Source organism: Salmo salar, chromosome 20 (genome assembly GCF_965601325.2).
Source record: "Salmo salar chromosome 20, fSalSal1, whole genome shotgun sequence".
Lineage (NCBI taxonomy): Eukaryota > Metazoa > Chordata > Actinopteri > Salmoniformes > Salmonidae > Salmo > Salmo salar.
In genome coordinates, this window is record NC_138310.1 from 93,249,984 (window position 1) to 93,271,312 (window position 21,329).

At 46.3% G+C, this 21,329-nt stretch overlaps 1 protein-coding gene across 1 annotated transcript in view; it reads left to right on the top strand.

Moving 5' to 3' along the window:
* Positions 1 to 21,329, top strand: part of tenm4 (teneurin transmembrane protein 4) — a 653,198-nt gene that overhangs the window by 314,528 nt on the left and 317,341 nt on the right.

Below are 21,329 nucleotides of genomic sequence, written 5' to 3' on the forward strand. Positions count from 1 at the left end.
ATAACACATCCCAGCTGAGTCAGTCTCCAGACCATAACACATCCTAGCTGATCACTGAGTCAGTCTCCATCACATTTCTATTTCTTCCTAAAGGGCTCTACTGATTATTCATTTCTCTTTTCATTGCCTGGATCGTCTATAATGATTTTACTTATCATTCAAAACATTGTTGGTTTAGTTCTCTCCCTGCTGGCTGTTCATGTTAATGATCTGGATTATATTTATATGGGTAGCTACATTGGGTGGTGGGTGATTTATACTGTAGCTAGCAGGCTAAATTGGGTGGTGAGTGATTTATACTATAGCTAGTAGGCTAAATTGGGTGGTGGGTGATTTATACTATAGCTAGCAGGCTAAATTGGGTGGTTTATACTATAGCTAGAAGACTAAATTGGGTGGTGGGTGATTTATACTGTAGCTAGCAGGCTAAATTGGGTGGTGGGTGATTTATACTGTAGCTAGCAGGCTAAATTGGGTGGTGGGGGATGTATTTTATAGCTAGAAGGCTAAATTGGATGGTGGGTGATTTATACTATAGCTAGTAGTCTACATTGGGTGGTGGGTGGTTTATACTATAGCTAGTAGGCTAAATGGTGATTTATACTGTAGCTAGCAGGCTAAATGGTGATTTATACTGTAGCTAGCAGGCTAAATTGGGTGGTGGGTGGTTTATACTATAGCTAGCAGGCTAAATTGGGTGGTGGGTGGTTTATACTATAGCTAGCAGGCTAAATTGGATGGTGGGTGGTTTATACTGTAGCTAGCAGGCTAAATTGGATGGTGGGTGGTTTATACTATAGCTAGCAGGCTAAATTGGATGGTGGGTGGTTTATACTGTAGCTAGCAGGTTAAATTGGATGGTGGGTGGTTTATACTGTAGCTAGCAGGCTAAATTGGATGGTGGGTGGTTTATACTATAGCTAGCAGGCTAAATTGGGTGGTGGGTGATTTATACTATAGCTAGCAGGCTAAATTGGGTGGTTTAAACTATAGCTAGCAGGCTAAATTGGCTGGTGAGTGATTTATGCTATAGCTAGCAGGCTAAATTGGGTGGTTTATACTATAGCTAGCAGGCTAAATTGGGTGGTGGGTGGTTTATACTATAGCTAGCAGGCTAAATTGGGTGGTTTATACTATAGCTAGCAGGCTAAATTGGGTGGTTTATACTATAGCTAGCAGGCTAAATTGGGTGGTTTATACTATAGCTAGTAGGCTAAATTGGGTGGTTTATACTATAGCTAGCAGGCTAAATTGGGTGGTTTATACTATAGCTAGCAGGCTAAATTGGGTGGTTTATACTATAGCTAGTAGGCTAAATTGGGTGGTTTATACTATAGCTAGCAGGCTAAATTGGGTGGTTTATACTATAGCTAGCAGGCTAAATTGGGTGGTTTAAACTATAGCTAGCAGGCTAAATTGGGTGGTGGGTGGTTTATACTATAGCTAGCAGGCTAAATTGGGTGGTTTATACTATAGCTAGCAGGCTAAATTGGGTGGTTTATACTATAGCTAGCAGGCTAAATTGGCTTGTGAGTGATTTATACTGTAGCTAGTAGTCATATTAGTAGTGTAGCAACATTACTGAGATGATGGTGAGTGACTCTCTCTATAGCTGGACGTTGGGGTGGATGCTGATTGGATATGCCCATATCTGAGCATGTAATTATTAGCCGTGTGGGTCTAAATGTCTAAGTTTAGTGACCTTGCCACGCGACAAAGATCACCACCGGCCCTGATGCAGTTTAATCACGATGTAATAACAAACCTCCTCAAAATCTGAGTCTACACACACACACACACACACACACACACACACACACACACACACACACACACACACACACACCATCCTACCATCACGCACGCACACACACACACACACACACAGACACAGACACACACACAGACACACACACACACACACACACACACACACACACACCATCCTACCATCACACACACACACACACACACACACACACACACACACCATCCTACCATCACGCACGCACACACACACACACACACACAGACACAGACACACACACAGACACACACACACACACACACACACACCATCCTACCATCACGCACGCACACACACACACACACACACACACAGACACACACACAGACACAGACACACACACACACACACACACACACACACACACACACACACACACACACACACACACACACACACACACACCATCACACCATCCCGCACACACACACACACACACACACACACACACACACACACACACACACACACACGCGTGCACACACACACACACACACACACCATCCCACCATCCCACCATCACACACACACACACACACACACACACACACACACCATCCCACCTCCGCAAATAAACACGTCTGGAAACCTCACCCTGAGAATCTGGCGTTCCAATCAAGAACAAGCAGACAATGGCTCTGTCATAAATACCACCCTATTCCCTATGAAGTGCTCAACTTTTCTTTTCTTTTTTGTTGCCCAGGGCCCATAGGGCTTTTGAAGGGCTCAAAACGAGTGCACTATTGGGAATAGATTACCATCTGGGACAGAGCCCATGTTTAATTAAACACTGATGAGAAAATATATTTAATTTCAAGTGCAATTAATTATTGAGGGCTGTAATTTGAAACTCCGTCTGGAGCCTCTAATGAACCCAATTATACCCCTCTGACAGATGTTTTGACTTGTAACGTGGTTTTGCTCCGGCCCGGCCCCAGTCCGGTACAGCTTTGTGAGATGAAATGTCTCTATTGGTTGAGGAGTAGGGGTAGGTGGGGTGGTGTGGGGGGGGAGTAGGGGTGTTGGTGGGGTGGTGTGGGGGGGTAGGTGGGGTGGTGTGTGGGGGGGTGGGGGTAGGTGGGGTGGTGTGGGGGGGGAGTAGGGGTGTTGGTGGGGTGGTGGGGGGGAGTAGGGGTGTTGGTGGGGTGGTGGGGGGGAGTAGGGGTGTTGGTGGGTGGTGTGGGGGGGTAGGAGGGGTGGTGTGGGGGGGGTAGGTGGGGTATAGAGGGGCTGGGCTATAGAGAGGCTGGGCTATAGGGAGGCTGGGCTATAGGGAGACTGGGCTATAGGGAGGCTGGGCTATAGGGAGGCTGGGCTATAGAGAGGCTGGGCTATAGGGAGGCTGGGCTATAGGGAGGCTGGGCTATAGAGGGGCTGGGCTATAGGGAGGCTGGGCTATAGAGAGGCTGGGCTATAGGGAGGCTGGGCTATAGGGAGGCTGGGCTATAGAGAGGCTGGGCTATAGAGAGGCTGGGCTGTAGGGAGGCTGGGCTATAGGGAGGCTGGGCTATAGGGAGACTGGGCTATAGGGAGGCTGGGCTATAGGGAGGCTGGGCTATAGAGAGGCTGGTCTATAGAGAGGCTGGGCTATAGAGAGGCTGGGCTATAGAGAGGCTGGGCTATAGGGAGGCTGGGCTATAGGGAGGCTGGGCTATAGGGAGGCTGGGCTATAGAGAGGCTGGGCTATAGGGAGGCTGGGCTATAGGGAGGCTGGGCTATAGAGGGGCTGGGCTATAGGGAGGCTGGGCTATAGAGAGGCTGGGCTATAGGGAGGCTGGGCTATAGGGAGGCTGGGCTATAGAGAGGCTGGGCTATAGAGAGGCTGGGCTGTAGGGAGGCTGGGCTATAGGGAGGCTGGGCTATAGGGAGACTGGGCTATAGGGAGGCTGGGCTATAGGGAGGCTGGGCTGTAGAGAGGCTGGGCTGTAGGGAGGCTGGGCTGTAGGGAGGCTGGGCTATAGGGAGGCTGGGCTATAGGGAGGCTGGGCTATAGGGAGGCTGGGCTATAGAGAGGCTGGGCTATAGAGAGGCTGGGCTATAGGGAGGCTGGGCTATAGGGAGGCTGGGCTATAGAGAGGCTGGACGATAGAGAGACTGGGATATAGGGAGGCTGGGCTATAGAGAGGCTGGGCTATAGAGAGGCTGGGCTATAGAGAGGCTGGGCTATAGGGAGGCTGGGCTATAGAGAGGCTGGGCTATAGAGAGGCTGGGCTATAGAGAGGCTGGGCTATAGAGAGGCTGGGCTGTAGAGAGGCTGGACTATAGAGATACTGGGCTATAGAGAGGCTGGACTATAGAGAGACGGGCTATAGAGAGGCTGGGCTATAGAGAGGCTGGGCTATAGGGAGGCTGGGCTATAGAGAGTCTGGGCTATAGAGAGGCTGGGCTATAGGGAGACTGGGCTATAGAGAGGCTGGGCTATAGAGAGGCTGGGCTATAGAGAGGCTGGACTATAGAGAGACAGGCTATAGAGAGGCTGGGCTATAGAGAGGCTGGGCTGTAGAGAGGCTGGACTATAGAGATACTGGGCTATAGAGAGGCTGGACTATAGAGAGACGGGCTATAGAGAGGCTGGGCTATAGAGAGGCTGGGCTATAGGGAGGCTGGGCTATAGAGAGGCTGGGCTGTAGAGAGGCTGGACTATAGAGATACTGGGCTATAGAGAGGCTGGACTATAGAGAGACGGGCTATAGAGAGGATGGACTATAGAGAGACGGGCTATAGAGAGGCTGGACTATAGAGATACTGGGCTATAGAGAGGCTGGACTATAGAGAGACGGGCTATAGAGAGGCTGGACTATAGTTGTTGATCCTCTGTGGTTTTGCTTCAGCAGGACCTGTAGGACCTCTTTATACATCTCAGGGCTTTCAGCGAGAGGCTTGTGGGATTTCTAGGGGTTTTTCTGCCAGTATTGACATTATTTCAATGTGTGTTTGGAGTGGTTGATAGATTTATTGTGGTGCTTTAGATATGTGGAGATGTGTTCCTTATAGAAGTCCATCAGTGGCCGTAACCCATATAGCCAGAAATCTATGAGAGTCCATCAGTAGCCTATACCCTCAGAAGTGTCTGGATGCGTCCCAAATAGCACCCTAATCACTACGTAGTGCAGTACAGAGCCCTATGGGCCCCAGTCGAAGGTAGTGCACTGTGTGTAGGGAATAGGGTGCCGTTTGCAACACAACATCTGTAGCCTTTACCCTCTCTCTCTCTCTGACAGGAGATGACAGATCGTGTAGGCTGGCTGGTATAGCAGAGAACTGACAGGTACTTCTGAGCCTCACAGTCCCATTTGACAAATGATTCGGTACTTTTGATATACTGACCCGTATTCTTGCTGAAACTACTATTATTTATTTTTTTATTTTGGATTGCTTTTTATCTTTGAAAATATCAACCAGCTTTCAGCAAAAGATTACTAGGAGAAAGACAACTTGCCAGCTCAAGCAAAGTCATCAAAACACACAGTAGGATTTAGGAGACGTACAAAAACCTCTAGACATGTTGATCTACAGAGATTATATAGTCTTCCTGTAGAGATGGTGTAGTCTTCCTGTAGACATGTTGATCTACAGAGATTATATAGTCTTCCTGTAGACATGTTGATCTACAGAGATTATAGTCTTCCTGTAGACATGTTGATCTACAGAGATTATAGTCTTCCTGTAGACATGTTGATCTACAGAGATGGTGTAGTCTATATTTTTAATGCTAGTGTTCTGGCTGCTCTGTCAACAACACTTTATCCAGTATATTATATAATGTACAGTAATTGTACTGATAACACCCCTGTTCATTGATTCGTCAGGGGGGGGGTTTATCAATGGAAATAAATATCTTCACAACAAACTAATAAGGAAATAATAGTATAATTGTAAAGGGGGTTGCAGAACACTGGTGGCGGTGAAGTCAGACGCAGGAGAGCAGAACTAGGTAAATAGCCGGAGCAGTTTAATATCAAAACCAACGGCAATATAAAAATAACCTACATGGGTACGAAACCCGACGCGCACCAGTAAACATAGACTACAAGCACTCACAAACAAACAATTCCACACAAGGACATGGGGGGAACAGAGGGTTAAATACACAACACTTAATGAGGGAAATGAGAAACCAGGTGTGTAGGAAAACAAGACAAAACAAATGGAAAATGACAAGTGGATCGACGATGGCTAGAAGACCGGTGACGCCGAATGAGGAGAGGAAACGACTTCGGTGGAAGTCGTGACAATAATAGTATTTTAGTAAATTATATAAATTATATTGATAACAACTAACAACAAAAAAAAATGTTATTGGTCACATGCACATGTTTAGTAAATGTTATTGAGGGTGTAGTGAAATGCTTGTGTTCCTAGCTCCAACAGTGCAGTAATAACAATAAACACAAATCTAAAAGTGAAAATGCAGAAATATCAGGACGAGCAAAATGTCAGAGTCCGGAGTATAAATATATACATTACCGGTCAAAAGTTTGGACACACCGACTCATTGAAGGGTTTTTTTCTTTATTTGTTACTATTTTCTAGATTGTAGAATAATAGTGAAGACATCAAAACTATGAAATAACACATATGGAATAATGTAGTAACCAAAATAGTGTTAAACAAATCAAAATATATTTTATATTTGAGATTCTTCAAAGTATCCACCCTTTGCCTTGATGACTGCTTTGCACACTCGTGGTATTCTCTCAACCAGCTTCATGAGGTAGTCACCTGGAATGCATTTCAATTAACAGGTCATCTTTTTTTAAAGTACATTTTTGGAATTTCTTTCTTTCTTAATGCATTTGAGCCAATCAGTTGTGTTGTGACAAGGTAGGGGTGGTATACAGAAGATAACCCTATTTGGTAAAGGACCAAGTCCATATTATGGCAAAAACAACTCAAATAAGCAAAGAGAAATGTCAGTCCATCATTACTTTAAAACATGAAGGTCAGTCTATCTGGAAAATTTCAAGAACTTTGAACGTTTCTTCAAGTGCAGTTGTAAAAACCATCAAGTCCTATGATGAAACTGGCTCTCATGAGGACCGCCACAGTAAAGGAAGACCCAGAGTTACCTCTGCTGCAGAGGATAAGTTCATTAGAGTTACCAGCCTCAGAAATTGCAGCCCAAATAAATGCTTCACAGAGTTCAAGTAACAGACACATCTCAACATCAACTGTTCAGAGGAGACTGTGTGAATCAGGCCTTCATGGTCAAATTGCTGCAAAGAAACCACTACTGAAGGACATCAATAAGAAGAAGAGACTTGCTTGGGCCAAGAAACACGAGCAATGGACATTAGACCGGTGGAAATCTGTCCTTTGGTCTGATGAGTCCAGATTTGAGATTTTGGGTTCCAACCGCCATGTCTTTGTGAGACGCAGAGTAGGTGAACAGATGATCTCTGCATGTGTGGTTCCAACCGTGAAGCATGGAGGAGGAGGTGTGATGGTGCTTTGCTGGTGACACTGTCTGTGATTTATTTAGAATTTAAGGCACAATTAAGCAGCATGGCTACCACAGCATTCTGCAGCGATACGCCATCCCATCTGGTTTGGGCTTAGTGGGACTATCATTTGTTTTTCAACAAAACAATGACCCAACACCCCTCCAGGCTGTGTAAGGGCTATTAAACCAAGAAGGAGGGTGATGGAGTGCTGCATCAGATGACCTGGCCTCCACAATCACCTGACCTCAACCCAATTGAGATGGTTTGGGATGAGTTGGACCGCAGAGTGAAGGAAAAGTAGCCAACAAGTGCTCAGCATATGTGGGAACTCCTTCAAGACTGTTGGAAAATCATTTCTCATGAAGCTGGTTGAGAGAATGCCAAGAGTGTGCAAAGCTGTCATCAAGGCAAAGGGTGGCTACTTTGAAGAATCTCAAATATAAAATATATTTTGAATTATCTAACCCTTGTTTGGTTACTACATGATTCCATATGTGTTATTTCATAGTTTTTATGTCTTCACTATTATTATACAAAGTAGAAAATAGTAAAAAATAAAGAAAAAACCCTTGAATGAGTAGGTGTGTCCAAACTTTTGACTGGTACTGTATATATACAGTATATATATATATATATATATATATGTGTGTATAGACATTATGGACATTGTATTGATAGAATATATAGTATATATGTAGAATATGTGGATAGAATATATAGTATATATGTAGAATATGTGGATAGAATATATAGTATTTCTGTAGAATATGTGGATATAATATATAGTATATCTGTAGAATATATAGTATATCTGTAGAATATGTGGATAGAATATATAGTATATCTGTAGAATATGTGGATAGAATATATAGTATATCTGTAGAATATGTGGATAGAATATATAGTATATCTGTAGAATACATGGATAGAATATATAGTATATCTGTAGAATATGTGGATAGAATATATAGTATATCTGTAGAATATGTGGATAGAATATATAGTATATCTGTAGAATACGTGGATAGAATGTATAGTATATCTGTAGAATATGTGGATAGAATATATAGTATATCTGTAGAATATATATTATATCTGTAGAATATGTGGATAGAATAAATAGTATATCTGTAGAATACGTGGATAGAATATATAGTATATCTGTAGAATATATAGTATATCTGTAGAATATGTGGATAGAATATATAGTATATCTGTAGAATACGTGGATAGAATATATAGTATTTTTTTAGAATTTATAGTATATATGTAGAATATGTGGATAGAATATATAGTATATCTGTAGAATACGTGGATAGAATATATAGTATATCTGTAGAATATGTGGATAGAATATATAGTATATCTGTAGAATATGTGGATAGAATATATAGTATATCTGTAGAATATGTGGATAGAATATATAGTATATCTGTAGAATATATAGTATATCTGTAGAATACGTGGATAGAATATATAGTATATCTGTAGAATATATAGTATATCTGTAGAATATGTGGATAGAATATATAGTATATCTGTAGAATATGTGGATAGAATATATAGTATATCTGTAGAATATGTGGATAGAATATATAGTATATCTGTAGAATATGTGGATAGAATATATAGTATATCTGTAGAATATGTGGATAGAATATATAGTATATCTGTAGAATATATAGTATATCTGTAGAATACGTGGATAGAATATATAGTATATCTGTAGAATATATAGTATATCTGTAGAATACGTGGATAGAATATATAGTATATCTGTAGAATATATAGTATATCTGTAGAATACGTGGATAGAATATATAGTATATCTGTAGAATATATAGTATATCTGTAGAATACGTGGATAGAATATATAGTATATCTGTAGAATACGTGGATAGAATATATAGTATATCTGTAGAATATATAGTATATCTGTAGAATACGTGGATAGAATAAATAGTATATCTGTAGAATATGTGGATAGAATATATAGTATATCTGTAGAATATATAGTATATCTGTAGAATATATAGTATATCTGTAGAATACGTGGATAGAATATATAGTATATCTGTAGAATATATAGTATATCTGTAGAATATATAGTATATCTGTAGAATACGTGGATAGAATATATAGTATATCTGTAGAATATATAGTATATCTGTAGAATATATAGTATATCTGTAGAATACGTGGATAGAATATATAGTATATCTGTAGAATATATAGTATATCTGTAGAATATATAGTATATCTGTAGAATACGTGGATAGAATATATAGTATATCTGTAGAATATATAGTATATCTGTAGAATACGTGGATAGAATAGTATATGTACATCAATAGTTAAATAGAATGACCTTAGCTAGAATACAGTATATATACATATGAAATGAGTAAAACAGTATGTAAACATTATTAAAGTGACCAGTGTTTCCATGACTATGTACACAGGGCAGCAGCCTCTAAGGTGCAGGGCTGAGTAACACAGTGGTAGCCGGCTAGTGACAGTGACTACGTTCAGGCCAGGGTATTGGGTTGAGGCCGGCTAGTGATGGCTATTTAACAGTCTGATGGCCTTGAGATAGAAGTTGTTTTTCAGTCTCTCTGGTTTCTCAGCTTTGATGCACCTGTACTGACCTCGCCTTCTGGATGATAGCGGGGTGAACAGGCGGTGGCTCGGGTGGTTGTTGTCCTTGATGATCTTTTTGGCTTTCCTGGGAGATGAACCTGTCTGTCTGCAGGCCTGTTTAATCAGTAGTCATTAGGAGATGAGCCTGTCTGTCTGTTGCCCTGTTTAATTTCTCTCATTCCATTCCAATGGAAGTCTTCTGCTTTCTCAATGAGAGTGTGAACTCTTGCCATAGCTAGCTGGGGAAGTAAACATTAATAACAGATAAATCTCTCATCAGACCATAAATGTAAGCAATTATACACCCGTCCCTCCGTCTCTCTGTCCCTCTATCACCCTGTCCCTCCGTCCCTCTGTCCCTCTATCCCCCTGTCCCTCTGTCCCCCTGTCCCTCTGTCCCTCTATCCCCCTGTCCCTCTGTCCCCCTGTCCCTCTGTCCCTCTATCCCCCTGTCCCCCTGTCCCTCTGTCCCTCTATCCCCCTGTCCCTCTGTCCCTCTATCCCCCTGTCCCTCTATCCCCCTGTCCCCCTGTCCCTCTAACCCCCTGTCCCTCTATCCCCCTGTCCCTCTGTCCCCCTGTCCCTCTGTCCCTCTATCCCTCCATCTCCCTGTCCCTCTGTCCCTCTATCCCTCCGTCCCTCATCCCTCTATCCCTCTATCACTCTGTCCCTCCATCTCCCTGTATCTCCCTGTCCCCCTGTCCCTCTATCCCCCTGTCCCTCTATCCCCCTGTCCCTCTACCCCCCTGTCCCTCTGTCCTCCTGTCCCTCTGTCCCTCCCTCCCCCTGTCCCTCTGTCCCCCTGTCCCTCTGTCCCTCTATCCCCCTGTCCCTCTATCCCCCTGTCCCTCTATCCCTCCGTCCCTCATCCCTCTATCCCTCTGTCCCTCCATCTCCCTGTCCCTCTATCCCTCTGTCCCTCCATCTCCCTGTCCCTCTATCCCTCTATCCCTCCGTCCCTCATCCCTCTATCCCTCCGTCCCTCTGTCCCTCCATCCCTCATCCCTCCATCCCTCATCCCTCTATCCCTCTATCCCTTCATCTCCCTGTCCCTCCATCCCTCTGTCCCCCTGTCCCTCTATCCCTCTATCCCTCCATCCCCCTGTCCCTCTATCCCTCCGTCCCTCCGTCCCTCTGTCCCTCTGTCCCTCTATCCCTCTATCCCTCCATCCCCCTGTCCCTCTATCCCTCCGTCCCTCTGTCCCTCCATCCCCCTGTCTCTCTATCCCTCTGTCCCTCTGTCCCTCTATCCCTCTATCCCTCACTCCCCTGTCCCTCTATCCCTCTGTCCCTCTATCCCTCATCCCCCTGTCCCTCTATCCCTCTGTCCCTCTATCCCTCATCCCCCTGTCCCTCTATCCCTTCGTCCCTCTATCCCTCTATCCCTCATCCCCCTGTCCCTCCGTCCCTCTGTCCCTCTATCCCTCCATCCCCCTGTCCCTCCGTCCCTCTGTCCCTCTATCCCTCCATCCCCCTGTTCCTCTATCCCTCATCCCCCTGTCCCTCTATCCCTCCATCCCTCTGTCCCTCTATCCCTCTGTCCCTCCATCCCTCTGTCCCTCTATCCCTCCGTCCCTCTGTCCCTCTATCCCTCCATCCCCCTGTTCCTCTATCCCTCCATCCCTCTGTCCCTCTGTCCCTCTATCCCTCCGTCCCTCTGTCCCTCCATCCCTCTGTCCCTCTATCCCTCTATCCCTCCATCCCTCTGTCCCTCTATCCCTCCGTCCATCCGTCCCCTTGTCCCTGCCCCCTCCAGTACTGGCTGTGGAATTGACTGTCACTGGAAGACAGATTGCTGGGGTTGGTCTGCCGTTTTGTTGTTCAGTCTCCGACCGGGCCGTTCCTTTTGATTTGTAACTGGACGTTGAATCAGCAGAAACAGAGGGGGAGTCAGAAAATGCAAGCCTGGCAGAGCATCAAAGAGCACCAGGCGATGGTGGTGGTGGTGGCCATCCCCTGTCCCAACTGTCTCCATCCATCTGGCCATCCTACCCCTGTCCCAACTGTCTTCATCTGGCCATCCAGCCCCTGTCCCAACTGTCTCCATCCATCCAGCCATCCCTCCCCTGTCCCAACTGTCTCCATCCATCCGGCCGTCCATCCCCTGTCCCAACTGTCTCCATCCATCCAGCCATCCCTCCCCTGTCCCAACTGTCTCCATCCATCTGGCCATCCCTCCCCTGTCCCAACTGTCTCCATCCATCTGGCCATCCTTCCCCTGTCCCAACTGTCTCCATCCATCTGGCCATCCATTCCCTGTCACAACTGTCTCCATCCATCTGGCCGTCCATCCCCTGTCCCAACTGTCTTCATCTGGCCATCCAGCCCCTGTCCCAACTGTCTCCATCCATCTGGCCATCCTTCCCCTGTCCCAACTGTCTCCATCCATCCATCCAGCCCTCCTCTGGTATCTGTGATATGCATAGAGAAGGTTCTCCATCCAGCCCTCCTCTGGTATCTGTGATATGCATAGAGAAGGTTGAATCCATCCAGCCCTCCTCTGGTATCTGTGATATGCATAGAGAAGGTTCTCCATCCAGCCCTCCTCTGGTATCTGTGATATGCATAGAGAAGGTTCTCCATCCAGCCCTCCTCTGGTATCTGTGATATGCATAGAGAAGGTTGAATCCATCCAGCCCTCCTCTGGTATCTGTGATATGCATAGAGAAGGTTTCAGCCAGGATACATAGAGAAACAGCGTCTTGTAAACTCAGCTGGATGTTTTATACAGGCAGCGTCTTTCCTTTCTCGGCTGCAGCCCCTCCACTCCTCTCTGTTCTGTTTCTCAGTGGTGAGGCAGGGATGGGTGAGCTTCTTCGTTGGAATTGTGCTCAAAGCGAAGCCGGGTTGGAGTTCGTTGGAGTAACAAGGTTGTCCTAATGAGAGGCCTGTGTTCTATCGAGGACCACTGATGTGTTGGGAGTTACCACGCGACAACACAGGTGGGGAGGGATGCCGTTTTGTACCGAGGCACATGTTGAGCTCTCCTTGGCAGGAGACTGGGATGGGACTCGACTTGTACCAATTAAGGAGCCGAAAGAAGACGAAGAGTAGAGATACATATATATATCGAGAGCGAGAGACATAGACGGAGAGCTCTAACCTACTCTGAGGAGGGATATATCCACTACTGTCTGTGCTCTCCTAGTGTTTCAGTATCCTTACGCCTCTCCCCTTGGTTCTCAGTAGCCTTCTCCAACAACTACACTTCAATAGATCGCCAAAGATAAAGAAACCTTTTTTTATCATGCCTGGCTGCATGCTGTTACTTCTCAAATTATAGCTGCTGTAATATCCATACAGAAAAGTGAAACTTTCCCCAAGCTATCCTGAAAATCAGTGGGCTAAAAAAAACAAAGCAGCATTGCCTTGAGGAATGTGTGTCCTAACTAGCTTACTAGTCTGTCTGTTCATCCTTCCGTGAGTGGCCTGGTCTGTCTGTCTGTCTGTCTGTCTGTCTGTCTGTCTGTCTGTCTGTCTGTCTGTCTGTCTGTCTGTCTGTCTGTCTGTCTGTCTGTCTGTCTGTTCATCCTTCCGTGAGTGGCCTGGTCTGTCTGTCTGTCTGTCTGTCTGTCTGTCTGTCTGTCTGTCTGTCTGTCTGTCTGTCTGTCTGTCTGTCTGTCTGTCTGTCTGTCTGTCTGTCTGTCTGTCTGTCTGTCTGTTCATCCTTCCGTGAGTGGCCTGGTCTGTCTGTCTGTCTGTCTGTCTGTCTGTTCATCCGTCAGGGAGTGTCCTGGTCTGTCTGCCTGTCTGTTCATCCATCAGAGAGCGTCATGTGGACGGACAGTGAATATTAGCATATGGCTAATTAATCCCTTGAGCGAGTGCAGGATGTGGCAGCCTTCCTTCGCTTCACTCATTATGCTCCTTATAGCTTTTACACCTCTCACCCAGGAACAGAACCTCTCACCCAGGAACAGAACCTCTCACCCAGGGTCAGAACCTCTCACCCAGGAACATAACCTCTCACCCAGGGTCAGAACCTCTCACCCAGGAACAGAACCTCTCACCCAGGGTCAGAACCTCTCACCCAGGGTCAGAACCTCTCACCCAGGAACAGAACCTCTCACCCAGGGTCAGAACCTCTCACCCAGGAACAGAACCTCTCACCCAGGGTCAGAACCTCTCACCCAGGAACAGAACCTCCCACCCAGGGTCAGAACCTCTCACCCAGGAACAGAACCTCTCACCCAGGGTCAGAACCTCTCACCCAGGAACAGAACCTCTCACCCAGGGTCAGAACCTCTCACCCAGGAACATAACCTCTCACCCAGGGTCAGAACCTCTCACCCAGGAACAGAACCTCTCACCCAGGGTCAGAACCTCTCACCCAGGAACATAACCTCTCACCCAGGAACATAACCTCTCACCCAGGGTCAGACCCTCTCACCCATGAACAGAACCTCTCACCCAGGGTCAGAACCTCTCACCCAGGTTCAGAACCTCTCACCCATGTTCAGAACCTCTCACCCAGGGACATAACCTCTCACCCAGGGTCAGAACCTCTCACCCAGGGACAGAACCTCTCACCCATGGTCAGAACCTCTCACCCAGGGTCAGAAACTCTCACCCAGGAACAGAACCTCTCACCCAGGTTCAGAACCTCTCACCCAGGGTCAGAACCTCTCACCCAGGAACAGAACCTCTCACCCAGGGTCAGAACCTCTCACCCAGGGTCAGACCCTCTCACCCATGAACAGAACCTCTCACCCAGGGGCAGAACCTCTCACCCAGGTTCAGCACCTCTCACCCAGGTTCAGAACCTCTCACCCAGGGACATAACCTCTCACCCAGGGTCAGAACCTCTCACCCAGGGACAGAACCTCTCACCCAGGGTCAGAACCTCTCACCCAGGGTCAGAACCTCTCACCCAGGAACAGAACGTCTCACCCAGGTTCAGAACCTCTCACCCAGGGTCAGAACCTCTCACCCAGGAACAGAACCTCTCACCCAGGGTCAGAACCTCTCAACCAGGGTCAGAACCTCTCACCCAGGAACAGAACCTCTCACCCAGGTTCAGAACCTCTCACCCAGGAACACAACCTCTCACCCAGGGTCAGAACCTCTCACCCAGGAACAGAACCTCTCACCCAGGGTCAGAACCTCTCACCCAGGGACAGAACCTCTCACCCAGGGTCAGAACCTCTCACCCAGGGTCAGAACCTCTCACCCAGGAACAGAACCTCTCACCCAGGAACAGAACCTCTCACCCAGGTTCAGAACCTCTCACACAGGGTCAGAACCTCTCACCCAGGAACAGAACCTCTCACCCAGGGTCAGAACCTCTCACCCAGGGTCAGAACCTCTCACCCAGGGACAGAACCTCTCACCCAGGAACAGAACCTCTCACCCAGGAACAGAACCTCTCACCCAGGGACAGAACCATATCACCATATGGCCTGTTACTTCAAACCACTTCATTTATATTTTACAGTAAAGAGTTAAAGAAATATTTTCACTTAAGAAAGCAAGAAGAACTGTTCTGCCACGAGACCGACCTTACCATGACCATGGGGCAGATATATATAGCAGGACCTGAATGGAAAAACCCTAACCTGGTCCCAGATCTGTTTGTGCTGTCTTGCCAACTCCTATGGTCATTGTCGTGGAGGAGTTGGTACGACAGCGCAAACAGATCTGGGACCAGCCTAGGATGGAGGAACCAGTCAGGGTATTGGTCTCTCTTCTAGATCATGTATTTAACAGAAGAGGTTACCACAGTGATGAGTGAGGATGATGTTTATTTATGAATGTATTCATCTCAACTAGGCCAGATTCATCTGGAATCAGACACATAATGGGTTTTAGCTGTTCGTTTGGAGCTAATGACAGAATCTGGGCTAGCAAGTCAAGCCAACGTCCCCTGGTTCTAAAGCACTGATGGATGAATGAATGAAGGGATGGATGAAGGAAGGGATAAAGGGATGGTTAAAGGGGTGGATGGAGGGATGGATGAAGGGGTGGATGGAGGGATGGATGAAGGGGTGGATGGAGGGATGGATGAAGGGATGGATGAAGGGGTGGATGGAGGGATGGATGAAGGGATGGATGAAGGGGTGGATGGAGGGATGGATGAAGGGGTGGATGGAGTGATGGATGGAGTGATGGATGAAGGGATGGATGAAGGGGTGGATGGAGGGGTGGATGAAGGGATGGATGAAGGGGTGGATGGAGTGATGGATGAAGGGATGGATGAAGGGATGGATGAAGGGGTGGATGGAGGGATGGATGAAGGGATGAATGAAGGGGTTGATGGAGGGATGGATGGAGGGATGGATGAAGGGGTGGATGGAGGGATGGATGAAGGGATGGAGGAAGGGATGGATGAAGGAAGGGATAAAGGGATGGATAAAGGGGTGGATGGAGGGATGGATGAAGGGGTGGATGGAGGGATGGATGAAGGGATGGATGAAGGGGTGGATGGAGGGATGGATGAAGGGATGGATGAAGGGGTGGATGGAGTGATGGATGAAGGGATGGATGAAGGGATGGATGAAGGGGTGGATGGAGGGATGGATGAAGGGATGAATGAAGGGGTGGATGGAGGGATGGATGAAGGGATGGATGAAGGGATTGATGGAGGGATGGATGAAGGGATGAATGAAGGGGTTGATGGAGGGATGGATGGAGGGATGGATGGAGGGATGGAGGGATGGATGAATCAAATCAAATCAAATGTATTTATATAGCCCTTCTTACATCAGCTGATATAAGAAGCCTAAAACCCCAAACAGCAAGCAATGTAGGTGTAGAAGCACGGTGGCTAGGAAAAACTCCCTAGAAAGGCCAAAACCTAGGAAGAAACCTAGAGAGGAACCAGGCTATGAGGGGTGGCCAGTCCTCTTCTGGCTGTGCCGGGTGGAGATTATAACAGCACATGGGCTAGATGTTAAAATGTTCATAAATGACCAGCATTGTCAAATAATAATAATCATAGTAGTTGTCGAGGGTGCAACAAGTCAGTAACACAAGAGTAAGTGTCAGTTGGCTTTTTCATAGTCAATCTTTGAGAGTATCTCTACCGCCCCTGCTGTCTCTAGAGAGTTGAAAACAGCAGGTCTGGTGAACAGGTCAGGGTTCCAGCAGGTCTGGGACAACAGGTCTGGGACAGGTAGCACGTCCGGTGAACAGGTCAGGGTTCCATAGCTGCAGGCAGAACAGTTGGAACTGGAGCAGCAGCACGGCCAGGTGAACTGGGGACAGCAAGGAGTCATCAAGCCAGGTAGTCCTGAGGCATGGTCCTAGGGCTCAGGTCCTCCGAGAGAGAGAAAGAAAGAAAGAGAAAGAGAGAATTAGAGAGAGCATATTTAAATTCACACAGGACACCGGAAAAGACAAGAGAAATACTCCAGATGTAACAGACTGACCCTAGCCCCCCGACACGAACTACTGCAGCATAAATACTGGGGCTGAGACAGGAGGGGTCAGGAGACACTGTGGCCCCATCCGATGAAACCCCCGGACAGGGCCAAACAGGTAGGATATAACCCCACCCATTTTGTATGTACAGCAGGACCAAATCGGAAAGATAGGTAGGAGCAAGCCCATGTAATGCTTTGTAGGTTAGCAGTAAAACCTTGAAATCAGCCCTTGCCTTAACAGGAAGCCAGTGTAGGGAGGCTAGCACTGGAGTAATATGATCAAATTTTTTGGTTCTAGTCAGGATTCTAGCAGCCGTATTTAGCACTAACTGAAGTTTATTTAGTGCTTTATCCGGGTAGCCGGAAAGTAGAGCATTGGAGTAGTCCAACCTAGAAGTAACAAAGGCATGGATTAATTTTTCTGCGTCATTTTTGGACAGAAAGTTTCAGATTTTTGCAATGTTACGTAGATGGAAAAAAGCTGTCCTTGAAACAGTCTTGATATGTTCTTCAAAAGAGAGATCAGGGTCCAGAGTAACGCCGAGGTCCTTCACAGTTTTATTTGAGACGACTGTACAACCATCCAGATTAATTGTCAGATTCAACAGAAGATCTCTTTGTTTCTTGGGACCTAGAACAAGCATCTCTGTTTTGTCCGAGTTTAAGAGTAGAAAGTTTGCAGCCATCCACTTCCTTATGTCTGAGACACAGGCTTCTAGCAAGGGCAATTTTGGGGCTTCACCATGTTTCATTGAAATGTACAGCTGTGTGTCATCCGTGTAGCAGTGAAATGTAACATTATGTTTTCGAATGACATCCCCAAGAGGTAAAATATATAGTGAAAACAATAGTGGTCCTAAAACGGAACCTTGAGGAACACCGAAATTTACAGTTGATTTGTCAGAGGACAAACCATTCACAGAGACAAACTGATATCTTTCCGACAGATAAGATCTAAACCAGGCCAGAACTTGTCCATGTAGACCAATTTGGGTTTCCAATCTCTCCAAAAGAATGTGGTGATCGATGGTATCAAAAGCAGCACTAAGGTCTAGGAGCACGAGGACAGATGCAAAGCCTCGGTCTGACGTCATTAAAAGGTCATGTACCACCTTCACAAGTGCAGTCTCAGTGCTATGATGGGGTCTAAAACCAGACTGAAGCGTTTCGTGTACATTGTTTGTCTTCAGGAAGGCAGTGAGTTGCTGCGCAACAGCTTTTTCTAAATTTTTTGAGAGGAATGGAAGATTCGATATAGGCCGATAGTTTTTTACATTCTCCGGATCAAGGTTTGGCTTTTTCAAGAGAGGCTTTATTACTGCCACTTTTAATGAGTTTGGTACACATCCGGTGGATAGAGAGCCGTTTATTATGTTCAACATAGGAGGGCCAAGCACAGAAAGCAGCTCTTTCAGTAGTTTAGTTGGAATAGGGTCCAGTATGCAGCTTGAAGGTTTAGAGGCCATGATTATTTTCATCATTGTGTCAAGAGATATTGTACTAAAACACTTTAGTGTCTCCCTTGATCCTAGGTCCTGGCAGAGTTGTGCAGACTCAGGACAACGGAGCTTTGGAGGAATACGCAGATTTAAAGAGGAGTCCGTAATTTGCTATCTAATGATCATGATCTTTTCCTCAAAGAAGTTCATGAATTCATCACTGCTGAAGTGAGAGCCATCCTCTCTTGGGGAATGCTGCTTTTTAGTTAACTTTGCGACAGTATCAAAAATACATTTCGGATTGTTCTTATTTTCCTCAATTAAGTTGGAAAAATAGGATGATCGAGCAGCAGTGAGGGCTCTTCGATACTGCACGGTACTGTCTTTCCAAGCTAGTCGGAGGACTTCCAGTTTGGTGTGTCGCCATTTCCGTTCCAATTTTCTGGAAGCTTGATTCAGAGCTCTTGTATTTTCTGTATACCAGGAAGCTAGTTTCTTATGACAAATGTTTTTAGTTTTTAGGGGTGCAACTGCATCTAGGGTATTGCGCAAGGTTAAATTGAGTTCCTCGGTTAGGTGGTTAACTGATTTTTGTCCTCTGACGTCCTTGGGTAGGCAGAGGGAGTCTGGAAGGGCATCAAGGAATCTTTGGGTTGTCTGAGGATTTATAGCACGACTTTTAATGCTTCTTGGTTGGGGTCTGAGCAGATTATTTGTTGCGATTGCGAACTTAATAAAATGGTGGTCCGATAGTCCAGGATTATGAGGAAAAACATTAAGATCCACAACATTTATTCCATGGGACAAAACTAGGTCCAGAGTATGACTGTGGCAGTGAGTAGGTCCAGAGACATGTTGGACAAAACCCACTGAGTCGATGATGGCTCCGAAAGCCTTTTGGAGTGGGTCTGTGGACTTTTCCATGTGAATATTAAAGTCACCAAAAATTTGAATATTATCTGCGATGACTACAAGGTCCGATAGGAATTCAGGGAACTCAGTGAGGAACTCTGCATATGGCCCAGGAGGCCTGTAAACAGTAGCTATAAAATGTGATTGAGTAGGCTGCATAGATTGAAGGGATGGATGAAGGAAAGAAGGAAGGGATGGATGGATGGAGGGATGGATGAAGGGATGGATGAAGGAAGGGATGGATGAAGGAAGGAAGGGATGAAGGAAGGGATGGATGAAGGGGTGGATGGAGGGATGGATGAAGGGATGGATGAAGGGATGGATGAAGGGGTGGATGAAGGGGTGGATGGAGGGATGGATGAAGGGATGGATGAAGGGATGGATGAAGGGATGGATGAAGGAAGGGATGGATGAAGGAAGGGATGGATGGATGAAGGAAGGGATGGATGAAGGGATGGATGAAGGAAGGGATGGATGGATGAAGGAAGGGATGGATGAAGGGATGGATGAAGGGGTGGATGAAGGGGTGGATGGAGGGGTGGATGGAGGGATGGATGAAGGAAGGGATGGATGAAGGGATGGATGAAGGAATGGATGAAGGGATGGATGAAGGGATGGATGAAGGAAGGAAGGGATGGATGAAGGGATGGATGGATGGATGAATGGATGGATGGATGAAGGGATGGATGGCATAGCAGGAGTTGATGAATCATTTAAGTAATCTATTTGGTCTACTGATTGTGTTTTAGTTTGTAATTAACACACACCGCACCACACCACACCACACACACCACACCACACCACACCACACCACACCACACACACCACACCACACCACACCACACCACAACACACCACACCACACCACACACATAGCAGCGTAGCCTAGTGGTTAGAGCGTTGGGCCAGTAACCGAAAGGTTGCAAAATTGAATCCCCAAGCTGACTAGGTACAAATCTGTCATTCTGCCCCTGAACAAGGCAGTTAACCCACTGTTCCCTGGTAGGCCATCATTGAAAATAAGAGTTTGTTCTTAACTGACTTGCCAAGTTAAAATAAAGGATTTTTAAAATATTTTTTTATTTAAATACACACTCACTGTGTCACTACCACAGGTTGTTAGTGAGCTTCCTGAGCACAGATCAAAACAGCTTGATCTTGTCATGAATTGGTGTGTGTCTGTCTACAATGGGCACTTCACCTTCCATACCCTCCCCATTCAACCAGTGCCTCTCCTCCTCTCCTCCTCTCCCCTTCTGTTCTTCCTGCTGACTGGGTCGTTCCATACCGTCCCCATTCTCTCCTCCTCTCCTCTCTTCTGTTCTTCCTGCTGACTGGGTCATTCCACACCCTCCCCATTCAACCAGTGCCTCTCCTCCTCTCCCCTTCTGTTCTTCCTGCTGACTGGGTTCTTCTCTTGTATCCCCACCTCAGCGTTGTATGGAATTAGTAAAGTAATGGTGATGAGAAGAATAGCAGGGTCCTGGGGGAACGAGCCAAGAGATAGACCAAGTCTGTGTTCTATTGGGGCACATCAGGGGGTATGTCTCAAATCACACCCTATTCCCTACGTAGTGTACTACTTTTGGTAGGGAATAGGGTGTTATTTAGGCCATGACAGATCTGTCCTCAGGGTTTATGACGTCTGATTTCACCCTCCTATTAGATGTTACCTGATCAGCATTTCTTCACAGAATGGCAACATTAACCATTTAAACTACTGTGT